The following is a 17,599-nucleotide window of genomic DNA, read 5'->3' as shown; positions in this document are numbered from 1 at the left end:
CCATTCGCAAATTGGAAGGGGTCCCCATGGGACCCCTTCCAGTTTGTGACTGGACCCAAAAACATTTTTTCAGGGCAGGGAGTGGTCCAAGGGACCACTCCCTGCCCTGAAAAAATACCGAAACTAAAGGTTTCGGTTTTCTTTTTAAGTGCAGCTCGTTTTCCTTTAAGGAAAACGGGCTACACTTAAAAAAAAAAAAACTGCTTTATTTAAAGCAGTCACGAACACGGAGGTCTGCTGACTACAGCAGGCCTCCATGTTTGCGAGTGCCCATAGTCAGTATGGGGCCGCAATTTGCGACCCACCTCATGAATATTCATGAGGTGGGTCATTGCGACCCCATACCGACTTGTAGACGGTGTCTGAGACACCGTTCTGCATAACATTTTGCGACTTGCAAACAGCGAGTCGCAATGACTCGCTATTTGCAAGTCGCAAAATGTTATTTTGCTACATCTGGCCCTAAGTTCAGAGACACCAGAAAAGATTCCTCTCAAGACTGGACAGAGTTTGTAGACTGTTCAGTGAAGGCCTTGGAGGGTTGGTTACATGGCAGTAAGGTGACTGATTATGAAAGCCTGTATAATCTAATCCTGAGAGAGCATATTTTGAACAATTGTGTGTCTGATTTGTTGCACCAGTGCTTGGTTGACTCAGATTTGACCTCTCCCCAAGAATTGGGAAAGAAGGCAGACAAATGGGTCAGAACAAGAGTGAACAGAAATGTTTATACAGAGGGTGACAAGGATGGCAAGAAGAAGGATAGTAAGTCTTGTGACAAGGCTGGGGGCAAAGATAAAAAAACATTCTGAGTCTTCATGAGGCCCACAAAAATCCTCTGGGGGTGGTGGATCCAAATCCTCTTCTCACCATCAGAAAAAGCCTTGGTGTTATTTATGTAAAGTAAAAGGCCATTGGGCAAGAGATGCCACTTGTCCAAAGAAAAATACCAAACCTCCCACCACCACAACTCCAACTGCAAATTGTAGTGCCCCTAGTAATAGTGGTGGTGGGAAGTCTATAATAAATAGCCAATCCGAGGGTGTAGCTGGGCTCACTATTGGCAGTGTAGTTGGGGTTGGTCTTGATAGGGAGACCACGGAGGCTGTTTTAGTCTCTGATGGTGGCATTGACTTTGCCACCTTGGCTGCTTGTCCTCTTAATATGGATAAGTACAAGCAATTACCCCTAATTAATGGTGTTGAGGTTGAGGCCTACAGGGACACAGGAGCAGTGTAACTATGGATATAGAGCATTGGTTCCCAACCTTTTGACTTCTGTGGACCCCGACTTTATCATTACTGGAACTTGGGGACCCCCACTGACACTTTATTGGAATCCGTGGACCCCCCCACCGAGCCATTACTGAAAGCTGGGGACCTAATCTATTAATTTTATGTGATTTATTAAGCAGCCACGGACCCCCTGAGGAGGCTTCGTGGATCCCTAGGGGTCCGTGGACCACAGGTTGGGAACCACTGATATAGAGAAACTGGTTCACCCTGATCAACACCTACTTGGTCAACAGTACCAAGTGACTGATGCTCACAATAACACACTTAGGGCCAGATGTAGGAAACTGTTTGCGACTCGCAAACGGCAAATTTTGCCGTTTGCGAGTCGCAAATCGCAGTTTCCAATTCAGAAATGCATTTTGCGAGTCGGGACCGACTCGCAAAATGCATTTCCGACTCGCAAATAGGAAGGGGTGTTCCCTTCCTATTTGCGAGTCTGAGTGGTATGCAATACCATTTGCGACCGCGTACGCGGTCGCAAATGGCATCGCAGTTACCATCCACTTCAAGTGGATGGTAACCCACTCGCAAATTGGAAGGGGTCCCCATGGGACCCCTTCCACTTTGTGACTGGACCCACAAATATTTTTTCACGGCAGGGAGTGGTCCAAGGGACCACTCCTTGCCCTCAAAAAATACCGAAACTAAAGGTTTCGTTTTTTTTTTAAGTGCAGCTCGTTTTCCTGTAAGGAAAACGGGATACACTTCAAAAAAAAAAAACTGCTTTATTGATCAAGCAGTCACGAACATGGAGGTCTGCTGACGACAGCAGGCCTCCATGTTAGCGAGTGCCTATACTCGCTATGGGGCCGCAATTTGCGACCCACCTCATAAATATTCATTCATTGCGACCCCATAGCGAGTCGCAGTCGGTGTCTGAGACACCGTACTGCATACCAATTTGCGACTTGCAAATTGCGAGTCGCAGGGACTCGCAATTTGCAAGTCGCAAATTGCCGTTTTGCTACATCTGGCCCCAGGCCACCCCCTGGCTGTTGTGAATTTCAAATGGGGGGTGGTTACTGGTCCACAGAAAGCTGTGGTAGCCACTGAATTACCTGTAGATTGCTTACTAGGCAAATATTTGGAGACATCAGCTTGGGCTGAAGTGGAGTTGGAGCCTCATGCAGCAATGCTGGGCATTCCTGGGCATATTTTTGCTTTGACAAGGGCTCAGGCCAAAAGGCAAAAAAAGACAGGGAAACTTGGATCCTGGTCAATGGACCAAGTGCTCCCAAAAGCTAGGGGTAGGAAGGGTAAATCCTTTCCCACTGTCCCTCCCTCACCAGAAGGTTCCCCTTTTGAAGAAGAGGAATCCTCTCCCTGTGCAGAACCTACACCAGATGAGCTGGCAGCAGACACTGCTGAGCTTTTGGTTGCAGGGGGGCCTGCTAGGGAGAGCTGAGTGTGACACAGCAGACCTGTCCCACACTAGAGGGTTTGAGACAGCAAGCTGTCAAACAGCAGAATGGGGATGTCAGTGATAGCCATAAGGTGTGTTGGGAAGACAACCTCCTGAATACTGAATCAAGGAACCCTAAACCTGGAGCTGCAAGGAGATTGGTCATCCCTTTGCAATACAGAGAGTTTCGTCTTACCTTGGCACATGACATTCCCTTGGCTGGGCATTTGGCCCAAAGTAAAACTTGGGACAGGCTTGTTCCCCTGTTTCACTGGCCTCATATGTCAGAGGACACTAAAGAGTTTTGTCGCTCTTGTGTGACCTGCCAAGCCAGTGGCAAGACTGATGGCACTCCAAAGGCCCCCTAATGCCACTCCCAGTGGTTGGGCTGCCCTTTGAAAGGGTAGGGGTAGACATAGTGGGCCCCCTTGACCCTCAAACAGCTTCACACAATAGGTTTAACCTGGTGGTAGTGGACCATCCCACTAGGTACCCTGAAGCCATCCCCTTAAGGCCCACTACAGCTCCTGCAGTGGCAAAGGCCCTCCTGGGAATCTTTTCCAGGGTGGGTTTCCCTAAGGAAGTGGTGTCAGACAGAGGTAGTAACTTCATGTCTGCATACCTCAAAGCAATGTGGAAGGAGTGTGGTGTTACATACAAGTTCACTACTCCTTATCATCCACAAACAAATGGTCTGGTTAAGAAGTTTAATACAACTCTCAAAGGTATGATAATGGGACTCCCTGAAAAACTCAGAAGGAGATGGGATGTCCTATTACCTTGCCTACTTTTTGCTGAGAGGGAGGTACACCAAAAAGGAGTGGGCTTTAGCCCCTTTGAACTCCTCTTTGGACACCCTGTGAGAGGTCCCCTTGCACTTGTTAAGGAGGGTTGGGAACAACCTTTAAAAGCTCCTAAACAGGACATTGTGGATTATGTACTTGGCCTAAGATCAAGAATGGCTGAGTACATGAAAAAGGTCATTAAACACCTTCAGGCCAGCCAGGAGCTGCAAAAGCAATGGCATGACCAGAAGGCTGTCCTGACCCAGTACCACCCAGGACAGAAGGTGTGGGTATTGGTGCGTGTGACACCAAGAGCACTCCAGGATAAATGGAGTGGACCCCATCTAATTGTAGAGAAAAAGGGTGAGGTTACCTACTTGGTAACCTCACCCTTAGGGTACTCCATGTCAACCGCTTAAAACCCTACTATGACAGGACTGATCTCACCCTGCTCATGTCAACTAATGAAGTACAGGAAGAAGAGAGTGTCCCTCTCCCTGATCTCTTCTCCACCACTGAAGCTGATGGCTTAGTGGAGGGAGTAGTATTTACAGATTGTCTTACTGCTGAGCAGAAAGATAACTGTGTAAATCTTTTAAGTCAGTTTTCAGAACTCTTCTCACTGATACCAGGTACCACTACGTGGTGTGAGCATACAATCAATACTGGAGACAGTTTACCTGTCGAAAGTAAGATTTATAGGCAGCCTGACCATGTTAGGGACTGCATTAAACAAGAGGTTCAGAAAATGTTAGACTTAGGAGTGATTGAGCCTTCAGAAAGCCCATGGGCTAGCCCACTGGTGCTTGTCCCAAAACCTCACAGTAAGGATGGTAAAAGAGAGATGAGGTTTTGTGTTGACAATAGAGGGCTCAACCAAGTAACCAAGACAGATGGTCACCCTATACCCAGGGCAGATGAGCTGATAGATACACTGGCTTCTGCCAAGTACCTAAGCACTTTTGATTTAACTGCAGGGTATTGGCAGATTAAGTTATTAGAAGATGCAAAACCTAAAACTGCATTCTCAACCATTGGAGGGCACTATCAATTCACTGTTATGCCCTTTGGTCTGAAGAATGCACCTGCCACTTTTCAAAGGTTGGTGAACACAGTCCTGCAAAGGTTGGAAGCTTTTAGTGCAGCATATCTGGATGATATGGCTGTCTTTAGCTCAACCTGGGATGATCACCTGGTCCATCTGTGGAAGGTTTTAGAGGCCCTGCAAAAGGCAGGCCTCACTATCAAGGCCTCAAAGTGCCAGATAGGGCAGGGGAAAGTGGTTTATCTGGGCAACCTGGTAGGTGGAGAACAGATTGCACCACTGCAGGGAAAGATCCAGACTATTATGGAACTGGCTCCCCCTGCAACTCAAACCCAGGTGGGAGCCTTTTTAGGCCTCGTAGGGTGCTATAGGAGGTTTATTAAGAATTATGGCTCCATTTCAGCTCCCCTTAATGACCTCACTAGTAAAAAGATGCCTAAAAAGGTATTGTGGACAGCTAGCTGTAAAAAAACTTTTGATGAGCTCAAACAGGCCATGTGCTCTGCACCTGTCCTAAAAAGCCCTTGCTACTCCAAAAAGTTCATAGTCCAGAGTGATGCTTCTGAATTGGGGGTTGGGGCAGTGCTATCACAGCTTAATACTGAGGGCCAGGATCTCAACCTGTTGGTTTTATTAGCAGGAGGTTGACCCCCGGAGAAAAGCGTTGGTCTGCCATAGAGAGGGAGGCCTTTGCTGTGGTCTGGGCACTGAAAAAAGTTGAGACCATACTTGTTTGTTACTCACTTTATTGTTCAGACAGACCACAAACCTCTACTTTGGCTAAAACAAATGAAAGGTAAAAACCCTAAATTGTTGAGGTGGTCCATATCCCTACAGGGAATGGACTATACAGTGGAACATAGACCTGGGAGTACCCACTCCAATGCAGATGGACTCTCCAGATATTTCCACTTAGACAATGAAGACTCGTCTGGGAAAGGTTAGCCTTATTGTCCCTTGTTTGGGGAGGGTTGTGTAGGAAAGTACCATCTTGCCTGGCATGTTACCCCCATTTTTACTGTATGTATGTTTGTTTTTGCCTGTGTCACTGAGATCCTCCTAGCCAGGACCCTGGTGCTCATAAAGTGTGCCCTGTATATGTTCCCTGTGTGGTGCCTATCTGTATCACTGAGGCTCTGCTAATCAGAACCTCAGGCCCATATTTATAATTTTTTATGCAAACCTGCGCCGACGAAATTTTGCATCAAAAATATTACCGCCGGCTAACACCATTTCCGTGTGCTGTGCGGGCGTCAAATTTATACTTTGACGCACGACGGCACAAACCACAGGTGTGAGTCATTTTCTTTGACGCATACCACAGCGTCACGTCGTAAAGGAAAACAACGTTAACTCAGAGGAAATTACTGTGAGCCGATTTACGACACAGCAAACCGGATATGCGGCGCTTTTAGATGCAATAGCGTAAAAAATCGCCGCCAACACAGCCATTTGTGCAGATGAGAGCCAAAATGGAGCCCAGATGCCTGTACAGACCCCAGGAAGATGACAACAGACCATAAACCAGCCAGGAGGACCCACAAAAGACCCAGGACAGGGAGAAGAAGAAAAGAAATTGCCGCTTCAGTGCAGAGGAGCAGGAAATACTGGTTAAAGAGGTGACAGAACACCAGCACCAACTGTTTGTCACCTCAAAGTTGCCAATCAGTAGGAGAGAGGCAATATGGCAACAAATTGTTGACAAGATTAACAGTGTGCCAGAGGTATGCAGAACAGTCATCGAGTGCAAGAAACGCTGGAATGACTGCAAGCGCAGGACCAAGGAAAAGATGGCCAGGAACAGGAAGGCAGCACTGCAGACTGGAGGTGGGAGGCCAGCACCCCAGGAGGCCTTAGATCACATGAAGGATATGGTTGCAGCCATCATCCTTGAGGAGATCGTCACAGGGATCCAAGGACAGGACAGCGCAGACTACCAGGAGATAACGCACATGCAGGGTAAGTCGCATGGGGAATTAAAATGCACTAATGTTAACTGCCAGCTGGTGGGGGAATACCTACTACACAATGCATGTAAGTCATCATATACATGGAGTGGCATGGGTAAAGGGGCACGGCACGGGGGCATGGCCCGTTCAGAGGAAACCTGGGGCACACCACTACAAAACACCAACAACCTTTCTATGGGGATATGCTGCCATGCCAACGATGTTGCAAAGGTAAAGCCACGCCAGGAGGGAAGGGCACAACATCAACTGACATCCCGTCACACGTCAGCCACTATACTTCCTACTTTAACTAGGGCCCAATTAACAACCTCTAGCCATACCGACAACTGGAATGTAACATTGACAACAGCTGCCACTACCACCTCTGCTGTGTGTGCTGGTCAAGTAGCCAATGGCAGTAACGTCCCCATGAAGCATACACACCCAAATTAGAGGGTTTAGGATGACAACGTTAACAATCCCCTAAAATCAAGACAAACGTTCCAGTCCTGTCAAATGTGAATGTCCATAGTTGCCAAAAACATCAGCCAATGTCATCCACATTCGGAGTTACACTGCAGTAATGTCACACCCATGCTACATATGTCAGGGTCCATCCTGTGCCAGGGTCACAATGCAGCATCCCAATGTCATACTGCTCAGACAACAGCATTGAGGGGGAGGACACATGTAACTGGTTACTGAAATACACCTGCACAGTCAGAGGAGGAAATAGGACACTGCTACGACTATCAGGGCAATCCAATGTACCACACATTCCCCAACATCAGCAGTACACACTACCGATGCTCACATCCATATTGTGTCATAACAATGCTATGCATAGTATACGCTACATTTCAACTACATATAGGTGGATGTGAAAGATCAGAGACTGGGGCAGGTCCAGATTGTGAAGTGTGCTTCTAGTGCCATAAGAGCACCCACTGCCAGTGAAAGGCCTCACCATGAGAATGGAAGTAGGGGGAGGGTTGAGTAGGACAAGGAGGTGGCAATTCACTATTTGGCCAGAAAAAACACCTAGAGGAGATGATGCAGACAAGTCCACAAACTGACCACAATACATGTGACATGCAGGTGGGGCATAGGCCTGGGAGAATGCCCATCTGAAAGACTGGAGCAATGAACAGGAAACAAGATCACAATGTGAAAATCATCACAAGGCAGGCATGTCACATCACAAATGCCACAACAAAGACACACTAATTGTACCGTATTTCATTGCAGAGGACGATGGATCTCCTGCGGATATGCCTGTCCAGGACTACCCTGATGACATGGATGACGAGCTGACAAAAATCAGCCACCAGACCCTCCAAGAGGTCCTTGGAACCCTCCAGACCCCACCCTCAGTCACAAGGAGGAGCACTGATACAGCAGCCATCGCAGAGGATCCACCCACCACCCCAATTGTACGACCTGCCAGCTCCAATACTGCTGAGGACTCTGACGACACTGGCACCAGCTTTGAGAGAACTGTAGTCGGAGTACAGCAGGAGCTGGCCAAGGATGCGTGGGTGGGGATGCAAAATATGGCAGCCAGCCTAGAGGGGGTGCGTTCGCTGCCTTCCATCGTGATGTGGATGCTATTCTTAAGAACCAGCAGATCCTCCTTGCAGCAGTACTGCCCTTAAGACCCCCACAGGTAGCAGCTACTGGGATGTCTGACTCCACGTCTACACACACTGAGGTGTGTGTCGCCCCTTCACAACCACCACCAACAAGGGCAGAGGAGGCAACACACACATCAGAAGATGAAGACCAGGAACAGATCACCTTCACATGTAAAAGTACCCAGTAGCACTAGTCCCTGCCACATGACCACCTATTACCAAGGTCCTGCGCTTTGTAACATGCCAGTCTTGCAACAACTGTACTCAAGCACTGTTCTGCAAACCACTGTTTATCTTGTCAGCCTGGCCAGTGATTGTCTCTCACTAACTCATTGGCACGTCCTGTCCCTCTGCACTGTCTGACACTTCACCCCAGCATGTCCAATGACATGTCCTTTTGCACTTGTGTAGGATCACAATGGAAAATGTCACTATAATGGACTCACAATCATGGACAATGGAAATATAGCACTACAGCACTTTTCAATAAATAGCACTTACACCAGCACTTTGTCTCTGTGTAATGTGACACATCAACCGTGCAGTAGATCAGTGAATTTAGCCTCCTGTAAATTATCATAGATTGTCAATACAACTGTCCTGAAATAATGTGGGCTGATAACTATGCACAGTGGCCTGGATTCTACCATACTCTGCCCTTCCTGAGGGTAATTTCTGAGGAAAAGAGAAACTATTCACCATAATGCTATGTTGGACAGATTAACGCTTCCTCAAGGGATATCAAAACCAGAAAATAGTGCCTTCACAATGTTGCTTCAATTCAAAACTATTGTATGTAACATTGCCCACAAATATAAGCTAACACACACCAAACTGCATGAATGGAGGTGTATGAGTTTACATCCAAATAAGTAATCATGCTGAACAGTGTAACAAATGACCTATGTGAGTTATGTACACTATACTACAAGAGAGCATACTACCACTCACCTTATAAGGGTTTCCTTGGACATGAGACTGCAGTCAGACATAAGACAGTGTCCCCAATTCTAAATCTGGAAGCACAGTATGTGACATTAAAAACATACATCACGAAAAAAAAAACACTTTGGGATCCATAGTAACTGTGATTGGTGGTTGCAATGAATGGCCGAATCTTAGCTAAGTGGCTTTGGGGTAGCTGCCAATGTTACAGCTCAGTTGGGATTTGTTTGCAGCATGGGGCACAAAATGTAATACAAAAGAGACACTGTACACTCATGCCAAGGCCCTGATCTACAAGCATGTGACACATACTGTAAAGGGTTACCTACATATTTAATAAACAGTAAAAACAGAAGTGAAAACTCGGGGAAAAGCCTTACCTACCCTAATCTACTCTAACTACTCATTATCCACAACTGTCCCTAACTAACCGAAGCTAAACTTACTTATCACATTTAAAAAAACGTTCTAAACATCAACCTCCCACCCCCATTATGAGACGGGACACATGGAGGACAACAGATACTAACCTAAACACATACTATCCTATACTAAACAAATATATGTTTTTTTGTTTTTTTTTGTTTTATTTTTAAATTTTATTTTTGTAAACACACAAGAACCCCAACATTGCCAAACACCCACCCACCCACACACTTAAAAATAAACAGTAGAAATATTCAGGACCCCCCACCCACTAACACTAACTAAACTAACAGCCTATACTAACCTAACACTAAGCCCCCTAAACCCACAAAGTATAAGAACCAGGAAAGATGAGGGAGGGGAGGAAATCATGTCCGTCTCATTGTCTACAGGTTGGCCCTCCGGAGGGTCCTCTTGATGGATCAGACCCGCCGGTTGACCTGTCACACCTCCTGCCGTAGTTGGCTCATCTTCCTAAGGACACAGTCCAATTTCCGTTGCATTTGTCCAAAAGCAGCAGGGTCAATGGCTGCAGCAGGGGTGGTCTGGGTGCCAGCCGAGGAAGTATGGGGCTGTGTTGTGTCTATGGCTGTGGGCTGCCCTGCAGGTGGTGCTGTGCTTGGGCCAGGAGCAGTTGCTGTGGATGGTCCTGCAACGGTCCCAGCTGCTGGTGGTGCCACCTGGGTGGTAGTGGTGGTGGTGCTGGTGGTGGTTGTGGTAGGCAAAGAAGGGCCGCCTTGTGCAAATGCCCTCCAGGCTCCGGAGGCTCGTTCATGGCGATATCTGCGGGCCATTTTTCGGTACCCAGACTCAACATCAAGGATGTGACGGTATCTCATTGCCCACCGTTGAAACTCCCTGACCTGGATGGGTGTCATATTTGCAGCTGTTAAGTCAAATAGAAAATCTATCATTAGGTACTGCATTGTGTGAAATGGCACAAGAAGCAAATCGGACAATACATCTATTGTACTTGTAACATCTCATATCATCATACAGATCATTGATTGTCCCTGAGGAAGTACATGGCAAGCCAGCCTACAAAGGTCCTATCACACATAGCACATCCAAACCCTACAAGAACGAGGACACCATGGAGCCGGAACTACAAATCTTACCTGCCCTTGCATTCCGGCTCATCTACGACCAACAGCGACGTAGGCGCAGAACATACCGGTGAGTACAGCACCTATGACACGGGGAGGCAAAAGTTACGGGGACACCCACCAAACACCCCCACCCTCGCATATTACAACATACACACCAATGCATTCACAAAAATCACAGTAACAACCCACAATCCCCCCGGAAGAATGCAAAGACAAAGCGAATAGCGGTCAAACTTTGTATTGTGCCAATATACTCCTCATTAAAAAATATACTGATATATATATCACGAAATCTGTAAAAAATAAATGTACAGTACAAGAAGTAGTGCAGATATGTACACAACAGTGTCCGTGCACCAACAGTCCAAAAATGCATGGGCGACGCCCACAATAGATACCTGACCAAAATCCGAGAGAACACTGCCGGGGCATCAGATAGAAACACTACAGGCACCTCAGGGGGAAGGGAAGGAGGGGCACCTCAGCCACATCAATGCGAAGCGAGATCCACGACGGGGCTCCATGCCCATTAATGTATCCTGGGGAGTGCAAAGCCACAGTCTCTCAAGTCTCTCCAGTGGGTTGTTTGCCCACTGCTTTATCCTGGGGAGTGCAAAGCCACAGTCTCTCAAGTCTGTCCAGTGGGTGGTTTGCCCACTGCTTTATCCTGGGGAGTGCAAAGCCACAGTCTCTCAAGTCTCTCCAGTGGGTGGTTTGCCCACTGTGCCATCCTGGGGAGTGCAAAGCCACAGTCTCTCAAGTCACTTCAGTGGGTTGGTTGCCCACTGTGCCATCCTGGGGAGTGCAAAGCCACAGTCTCTCAAGTCTCTCCAGTGGGTGGTTTGCCAACTGCTTTATCCTGGGGAGTGCAAAGCCACAGTCTCTCAAGTCTCTCCAGTGGGTGGTTTGCCCACTGCTTTATCCTGGGGAGTGCAAAGCCACAGTCTCTCAAGTCACTTCAGTGGGTGGGTTGCCCACTGTGCCATCCTGGGGAGTGCAAAGCCACAGTCTCTCAAGTCTCTCCAGTGGGTTGTTTGCCCACTGCTTTATCCTGGGGAGTGCAAAGCCACAGTCTCTCCAGTCTCTCCAGTGGGTGGTTTGCCCACTGCTTTATCCTGGGGAGTGCAAAGCCACAGTCTCTCATGTCACTTCAGTGGGTGGGTTGCCCACTGTGCCATCCTGGGGAGTGCAAAGCCACAGTCTCTCAAGTCTCTACAGTGGGTGGCTTGCCCACTGTTACATCCTGGGGAGTGTAAAGACACATCTTCGCAAGTAGATGCAGTTCTCTACTGGTACTGGGTGGGACTGGTGCCCAGGCTGGATGAGTCTCCCCGTGAAAGTACATGTCCTGTCACAGTCCCAGCTGCACATGGAAGAACGATGCCTGATGTGCCGGACTATTCATACCCACACGGTCTTTGCCCTGTTCAGCGGTCTTCACCATGGCGGTCTTTGCCCTGTTCAGCGGTCTTCACCATGGCGGTCTTTGCCCTGTTCAGTGGTCTTCACCATGGCAGTCTTGGCCTGGTTCAGTGGTGCTTAGCCATGGCGGTCATTGCCCTGTTCAGCGGTCTTCACCATGGCGGTCTTTGCCCTGTTCAGCGGTCTTCACCATGGCGGTCTTTGCCCTGTTCAGTGGTCTTCACCATGGCGGTCGTTGCCCTGTTCAGCGGTCTTCACCATGGCAGTCTTGGCCTGGTTCAGCGGTGCTTAGCCATGGCGGTCTTTGCCCTGTTCAGCGGTCTTCACCATGGCAGTCTTGGCCTGGTTCAGCGGTGCTTAGCCATGGTGGTCTTTGCCCTGTTCAGCGGTCTTCACCATGGCAGTCTTGGCCTTGTTCAGCAGTGCTTAGCCATGGCGGTCTTTGTCCTGTTCAGCGGTCTTCACCATGGCGGTCTTTGCCCTGTTCAGCGGTCTTCACCATGGCAGTCTTGGCCTGGTTCAGCGGTGCTTAGCAATGGCGGTCTTTGCCCTGTTCAGCGGTCTTCACCATGGCGGTCTTTGCCCTGTTCAGCGGTCTTCACCATGGCAGTCTTTGCCCTGTTCAGCGGTCTTCACCATGGCAGTCTTTGCCCTGTTCAGCGGTGCTTTGCCATGGCGGTTCTGGGACGGATATTGGTGTGTGGCATGACGATCTCCACACTGGACATTGGTGTGTGGCATGACGATCTCCACACTGGACATTGGTGTGTGGCATGACGAACTCCACACTGGACATTGGTGTGTGGCATGACGATCTCCACACTGGACATTGGTGTGTGGCATGACGAACTCCACACTGGACGTTGGTGTGTGGCTTGACGTTCCATCATTGCCCAGCGGGGCTGTGGGATTCTGGACCCTCATGGGCTGTGACTCCGGCGGTGGCGGTGGTCTCCTGACCAGTAACGGTACTTGAGCCCTCCTGGGCTGTGACTCCGGTGGTGGCGGTGGTCTCCTGACCAGTAACGATACTTGAGCCCTCCTGGGCTGTGACTCCGGCGGTGGAGGTGGTCTCCTGACCAGTAAGGATACTTGGGCCCTCCTGGGCTATGACTCTGGCGGTGGTCTCCTGACCAGTAACGATACTTGAGCCCTCCTGGGCTGTGACTCCGGCGGTGGCAGTGGTCTCCTGACCAGTAACGATACTTGGGCCCTCCTGGGCTATGACTCTGGCGGTGGTCTCCTGACCAGTAACGATACTTGAGCCCTCCTGGGCTGTGACTCTGGCGGTGGCGGTGGTCTCCTGACCAGTAACGACGGTGCTGGCGGTTGTGTCTGGACAGCCGGAAATGATGGCGCACTTCCCCGCCGTGACACTCACAACAGGTTGGGGAGACTTCATTGGGTCCTTCCCCACCTTCTTTTGAGTTACAGATGACTCACCAATCGCCTTGGATCCCATTTTACTGTATGTCCCACCAGGAGTCTTGACACGGTCCCGTCGTCCACTCTCCAATTTCGGAGCTTTTACAGGGGGTGGGCTGACAGTGCCTTGGCTCCGGGTCCTACTACCTGCCCTGGTGGACGGGGCACTCCAAAAACCTGGTACACACACCACTGGTACTGGAGGCTTTTTGGCTGAGGAGCTACGACGGGACTGATGAATTGGAGGGGGGGGTGGGGTCAATTTGACAAAGGGATAGTTTCTGACGTACACTGGGATGGGTAGCTGGAGGGGCTCTGGGAGTGGAGGAAGAGGAGGTGGTTGTAGGAGGTGTCACTTTAGCTGTTTTGGGTGCAGGTGCAGGTACTGGAGGCTGTCGTGAGGTGGATGGATGTTGGGTGAGTGATTGCCGGCGTTTGTGTACTTTGGGAGGGGGCGTCACAGACACACTGGGAGAGGACACAGGGGACGTGTAAATGGCAGTGGAGGTGGTGAGTGCTGGTGAGCGGCTTGTGGTGCTGGGTGTCCTGGTGCGAGTCCTAGTGCCTGTAGATGTGGTGCATGCAGGTGTGTGTGTAGACGACACTGGGAGGGAGGGGGGAGAAGAGGAGGAGGGGGACACAGTGGAGACAGTGGATGTTGCTGTGTCTGTATGGGTCTGATGCTTGTGTGAGTGCCTGTGGTGTGTGTGGTGCCTATGTTTGCTTGAGCTACTTGTGTGTGTTGACTTGTGTGCATGCTGGTCTGTAGGTGTGCTTGGGATGGCCTGGGGTAAAGAGGATTGGGTTTGGGTGGAGGAAGTTGGAGGGGGGAGGCTGGACACAGGGACAATGGCTGCCATCAGTGCTGAGGCCAGAGATTGCAGGGTTCGCTGAAGGACAGCCTGACCAGAATGAATGCCTTCCAGGAATGCATTACCGTGTTTCAACTCTCGTTCTACACCCTGGATGGCATTCACAATGGTAGACTGCCCAACAGTGAGTGACCTGAGGAGGTCAATGGCCTCCTCACTGAGGGCAGCTGGGGTGACTGGGGCAGGGCCTGAGGTGCCTGGGGCGAAGGTGATGCCCACCCTCCTGGGTGAGCGGGCATGGGGCGAACGCTGAGGGGCTGCTGGGAGGTCGGTGCTGGTAGGGGAGGTGGCGGCTGTACCTGTAGAAGTGGGGCGCACAGATGGTGCCGCCACCACAGGGGAGCTCCCATCGGCAGACGAGTCCGTGTCGCTGTTTGGTGATCCTGTGGCCGACGTGAAGCTCCCCTCGCCCTCCGTCCCACTGATGAATTCAGAGTCTGTGGTGTGGCCCTCCATGGCCATGTGGGATGCAGCTCCCTCGTGCTCCGGTGCCACTGTACCTCCGCCTGTTGATGCTGATGTACAGAAGGACAGGGAGAGCAGAAAAAGGGTGGATACAGAAGAAAGAGAGTTTTAGTGCATGGCATACCGCTACCGTTGGCGGACAAGACAAACGCAGCAGCCCCCTGCATTACGCCGTGCTCCTGCCCTCTGCACATGCAATTTCTGGGATGTGGCCTACCTGGCAATGGTAGAAATCTGCCCACATGGATGGCAAAGGGGCAACTATACATCAATTTGCCATTTTTTTAAAGCTGGGGTAGAGTGCCACATGGCCTACATAACGGAGGGGCCTTGCCTACCTAACTCTCCCTGGCCTAGGGACACCAACAGCCCACCACTCCCACCCAGACAGCTCCACTGCACGCAAAGTCCACAAGATGAGGTTGTACTCACCCCCTTGTGTCTGCTGTGATGTCCTTAAGCGCCCATCCATCTCCGGGTAGGCCACTGCCAGGATCCGGAACATCAGGGGGGTCATGGTGTGACGGGCACCCCTCCCACGTTGGGAGGCCATCCCCAGCTGAGCCTCTGCTGTCTTCTTGCTGCAGCGGCGAATGTCCTCCCATCTCTTCCGGCAGTGGGTGCCCCGTCTCTGGTGGGCCCCCAGGGTCTGGACTTCCTTGGCGATGGCACGCCAAATGTCCCTCTTCTGGTGGGCGCTGACCTACATGACATGCACAAGGAAAGAGCAACAGTTATTACCTACAGCACCGTCGTTGTAATTGGCCCCCTCCCAACTCTATCCCTGTGGCCCATTCATCCCCATGCATGACTGTTCTATGTACTCTGCCCCCTTCCCTCATTAACCTAGCCCTCTCCACCCAGGCCTAGCCCATACAACGTGCTCCCTGTGTACTAACCTGTTTGTCTGGAGGACTGTAGAGTAGCGTATACTGGGGGAGGACCCCATCTACAAGTTTCTCCAACTCCTGTGCAGTGAAGGCAGGGGCGCTTTCCCAAGACGCAGCAGCCATCGTCGCTTCCAGACCGAGGTCACAGCAGCACTAGAAGTGTAGGTCCTCTCCTGTCAAAGGTCAGGTATCTAGTGATTGAAGAGATAGAAAATGGTGGTGACGTCCGCGGCGGTGACGTCCGCGGCGGTGCGCATCATCACCCCCAGCGCACCTGTTCATTGGCTCCTGGGACCCATAGGGTCCAATGTTAACCAATGCAGCACTGCGCTGCGCTCTACGACCGCTTACCGCGACGGTGTCCAACGCCAGCACAGTTACTCCACAATTCCAATGTCCCAGTTTAGAGGTCAGGCAGCCGCCATTTCAGGGGCCCACATGGCTTCAATTACTACTGCGTCACACATACCGAGGCCTACACTCAAAACCTTTCCCGGATGGGTTAATTGTCTGGTGGAGACTTGTGTGTGACTGTGGGTACATACCTGGAGGAATGCTGATAGTTTATTCGCTGTTGTCCTTCTTAGGCACCGTCAGTTGGGACATATTGGAAGATGGCGGAAGCCGCCGGTGTACCAACCGCTGGTGGACCTGTTGACAATGGAAGAGCGACATGTCATCGTGACCTACCGGTTTGACCGTGCCACAATCCAGGAACTATGTACCCAGTTGGAGCCAGACCTGATGTCACCAATCCGCCATCTGACTGGAATCCCCCCTGACGTGCATGTGCTGTCAGTGCTCCATTTCCTTGCAAGTGGGTCTTTTCAGACAACAGTGGCCATGGCATCAGGGATGTCCCAGCCTATATTTTCCAACGTGTTGTCCAGAGTGTTGTCTGCCCTGCTGAAACACGTAAGGAGATACATCATTTTCCCTGAGGTGGCGGATTTGCCTACAGTGAAAGGTGACTTCTATGCCCTTGGACATATCCCCAACGTCATAGGTGCCATTGATGGGACCCATGTAGCTCTGGTCCCCCCGCAGGATTGAACAGGTGTACAGGAACAGGAAGAGTTATCATTCCATGAATGTCCAGATGGTCTGTTTGGCAGACCAGTACATCTCGCAGGTAAATGCAATGTTCCATGGCTCAGTGCATGACGCCTACATCCTGCGGAATAGCAGCATCCCTGATATGATGGGTGAACTCCAGAGGCACCGTGTATGGCTATTGGGGGACTCTGGTTACCCCAACCTGTCCTGGCTACTGACCCCAGTTAGGAATCCCAGGACCAGGGCAGAGGAACGGTACAATGAGGCCCAATGGCGGACTAGGAGGGTGATCGAGCGGACGTTCGGCCTCCTGAAGGCCAGGTTCAGGTGCCTCCATATGACAGGTGGGTCCCTATTCTACTCACCGAAGAAGGTGTGCAACATCATCATCGCCTGCTCCATGCTCCATAACTTGGCATTGCGACGACAGGTCCCTTTTCTGCAGGAGGATGATCCAGATGACGGTGTTGTTGCAGCGGTTGAGCCTGTGGACAGTGATGAGGATGAAGCTGATGAAGATGAAAACGACAACAGGGAGTCAGTCATACAGCAATATTTTCAGTGAGACACAGATGAGTACAATTTCATGTTTCACATTATATTACATTTCACACGTCTACCTCTTTCCTGTACCTACATTTCACTCCCTATTTGGTAACTGAGTTGTCCCCTTCCATTTCAGTTTCAGTAATGTGGTAACCTACCTGTCAACAGCTTGCACCCTTGAAAGGCTTGTGATGTGTGACATTGGTATGTTGACCTTCCAATGGGTAACCTTTTTTAACACTGTAATTGACAATACAAAGTTCACAATCATTGACTGACTCCAATATTATTGAGGTTTCAAGGGTGTTTATTGAAGTGCATAAAAATGTAGGG

The sequence above is a fragment of the Pleurodeles waltl genome, chromosome 3_1 (genome assembly GCF_031143425.1).
Source record: "Pleurodeles waltl isolate 20211129_DDA chromosome 3_1, aPleWal1.hap1.20221129, whole genome shotgun sequence".
NCBI classification, from domain to species: Eukaryota; Metazoa; Chordata; class Amphibia; order Caudata; family Salamandridae; genus Pleurodeles; species Pleurodeles waltl.
This window is presented reverse-complemented; position numbering follows the sequence as displayed.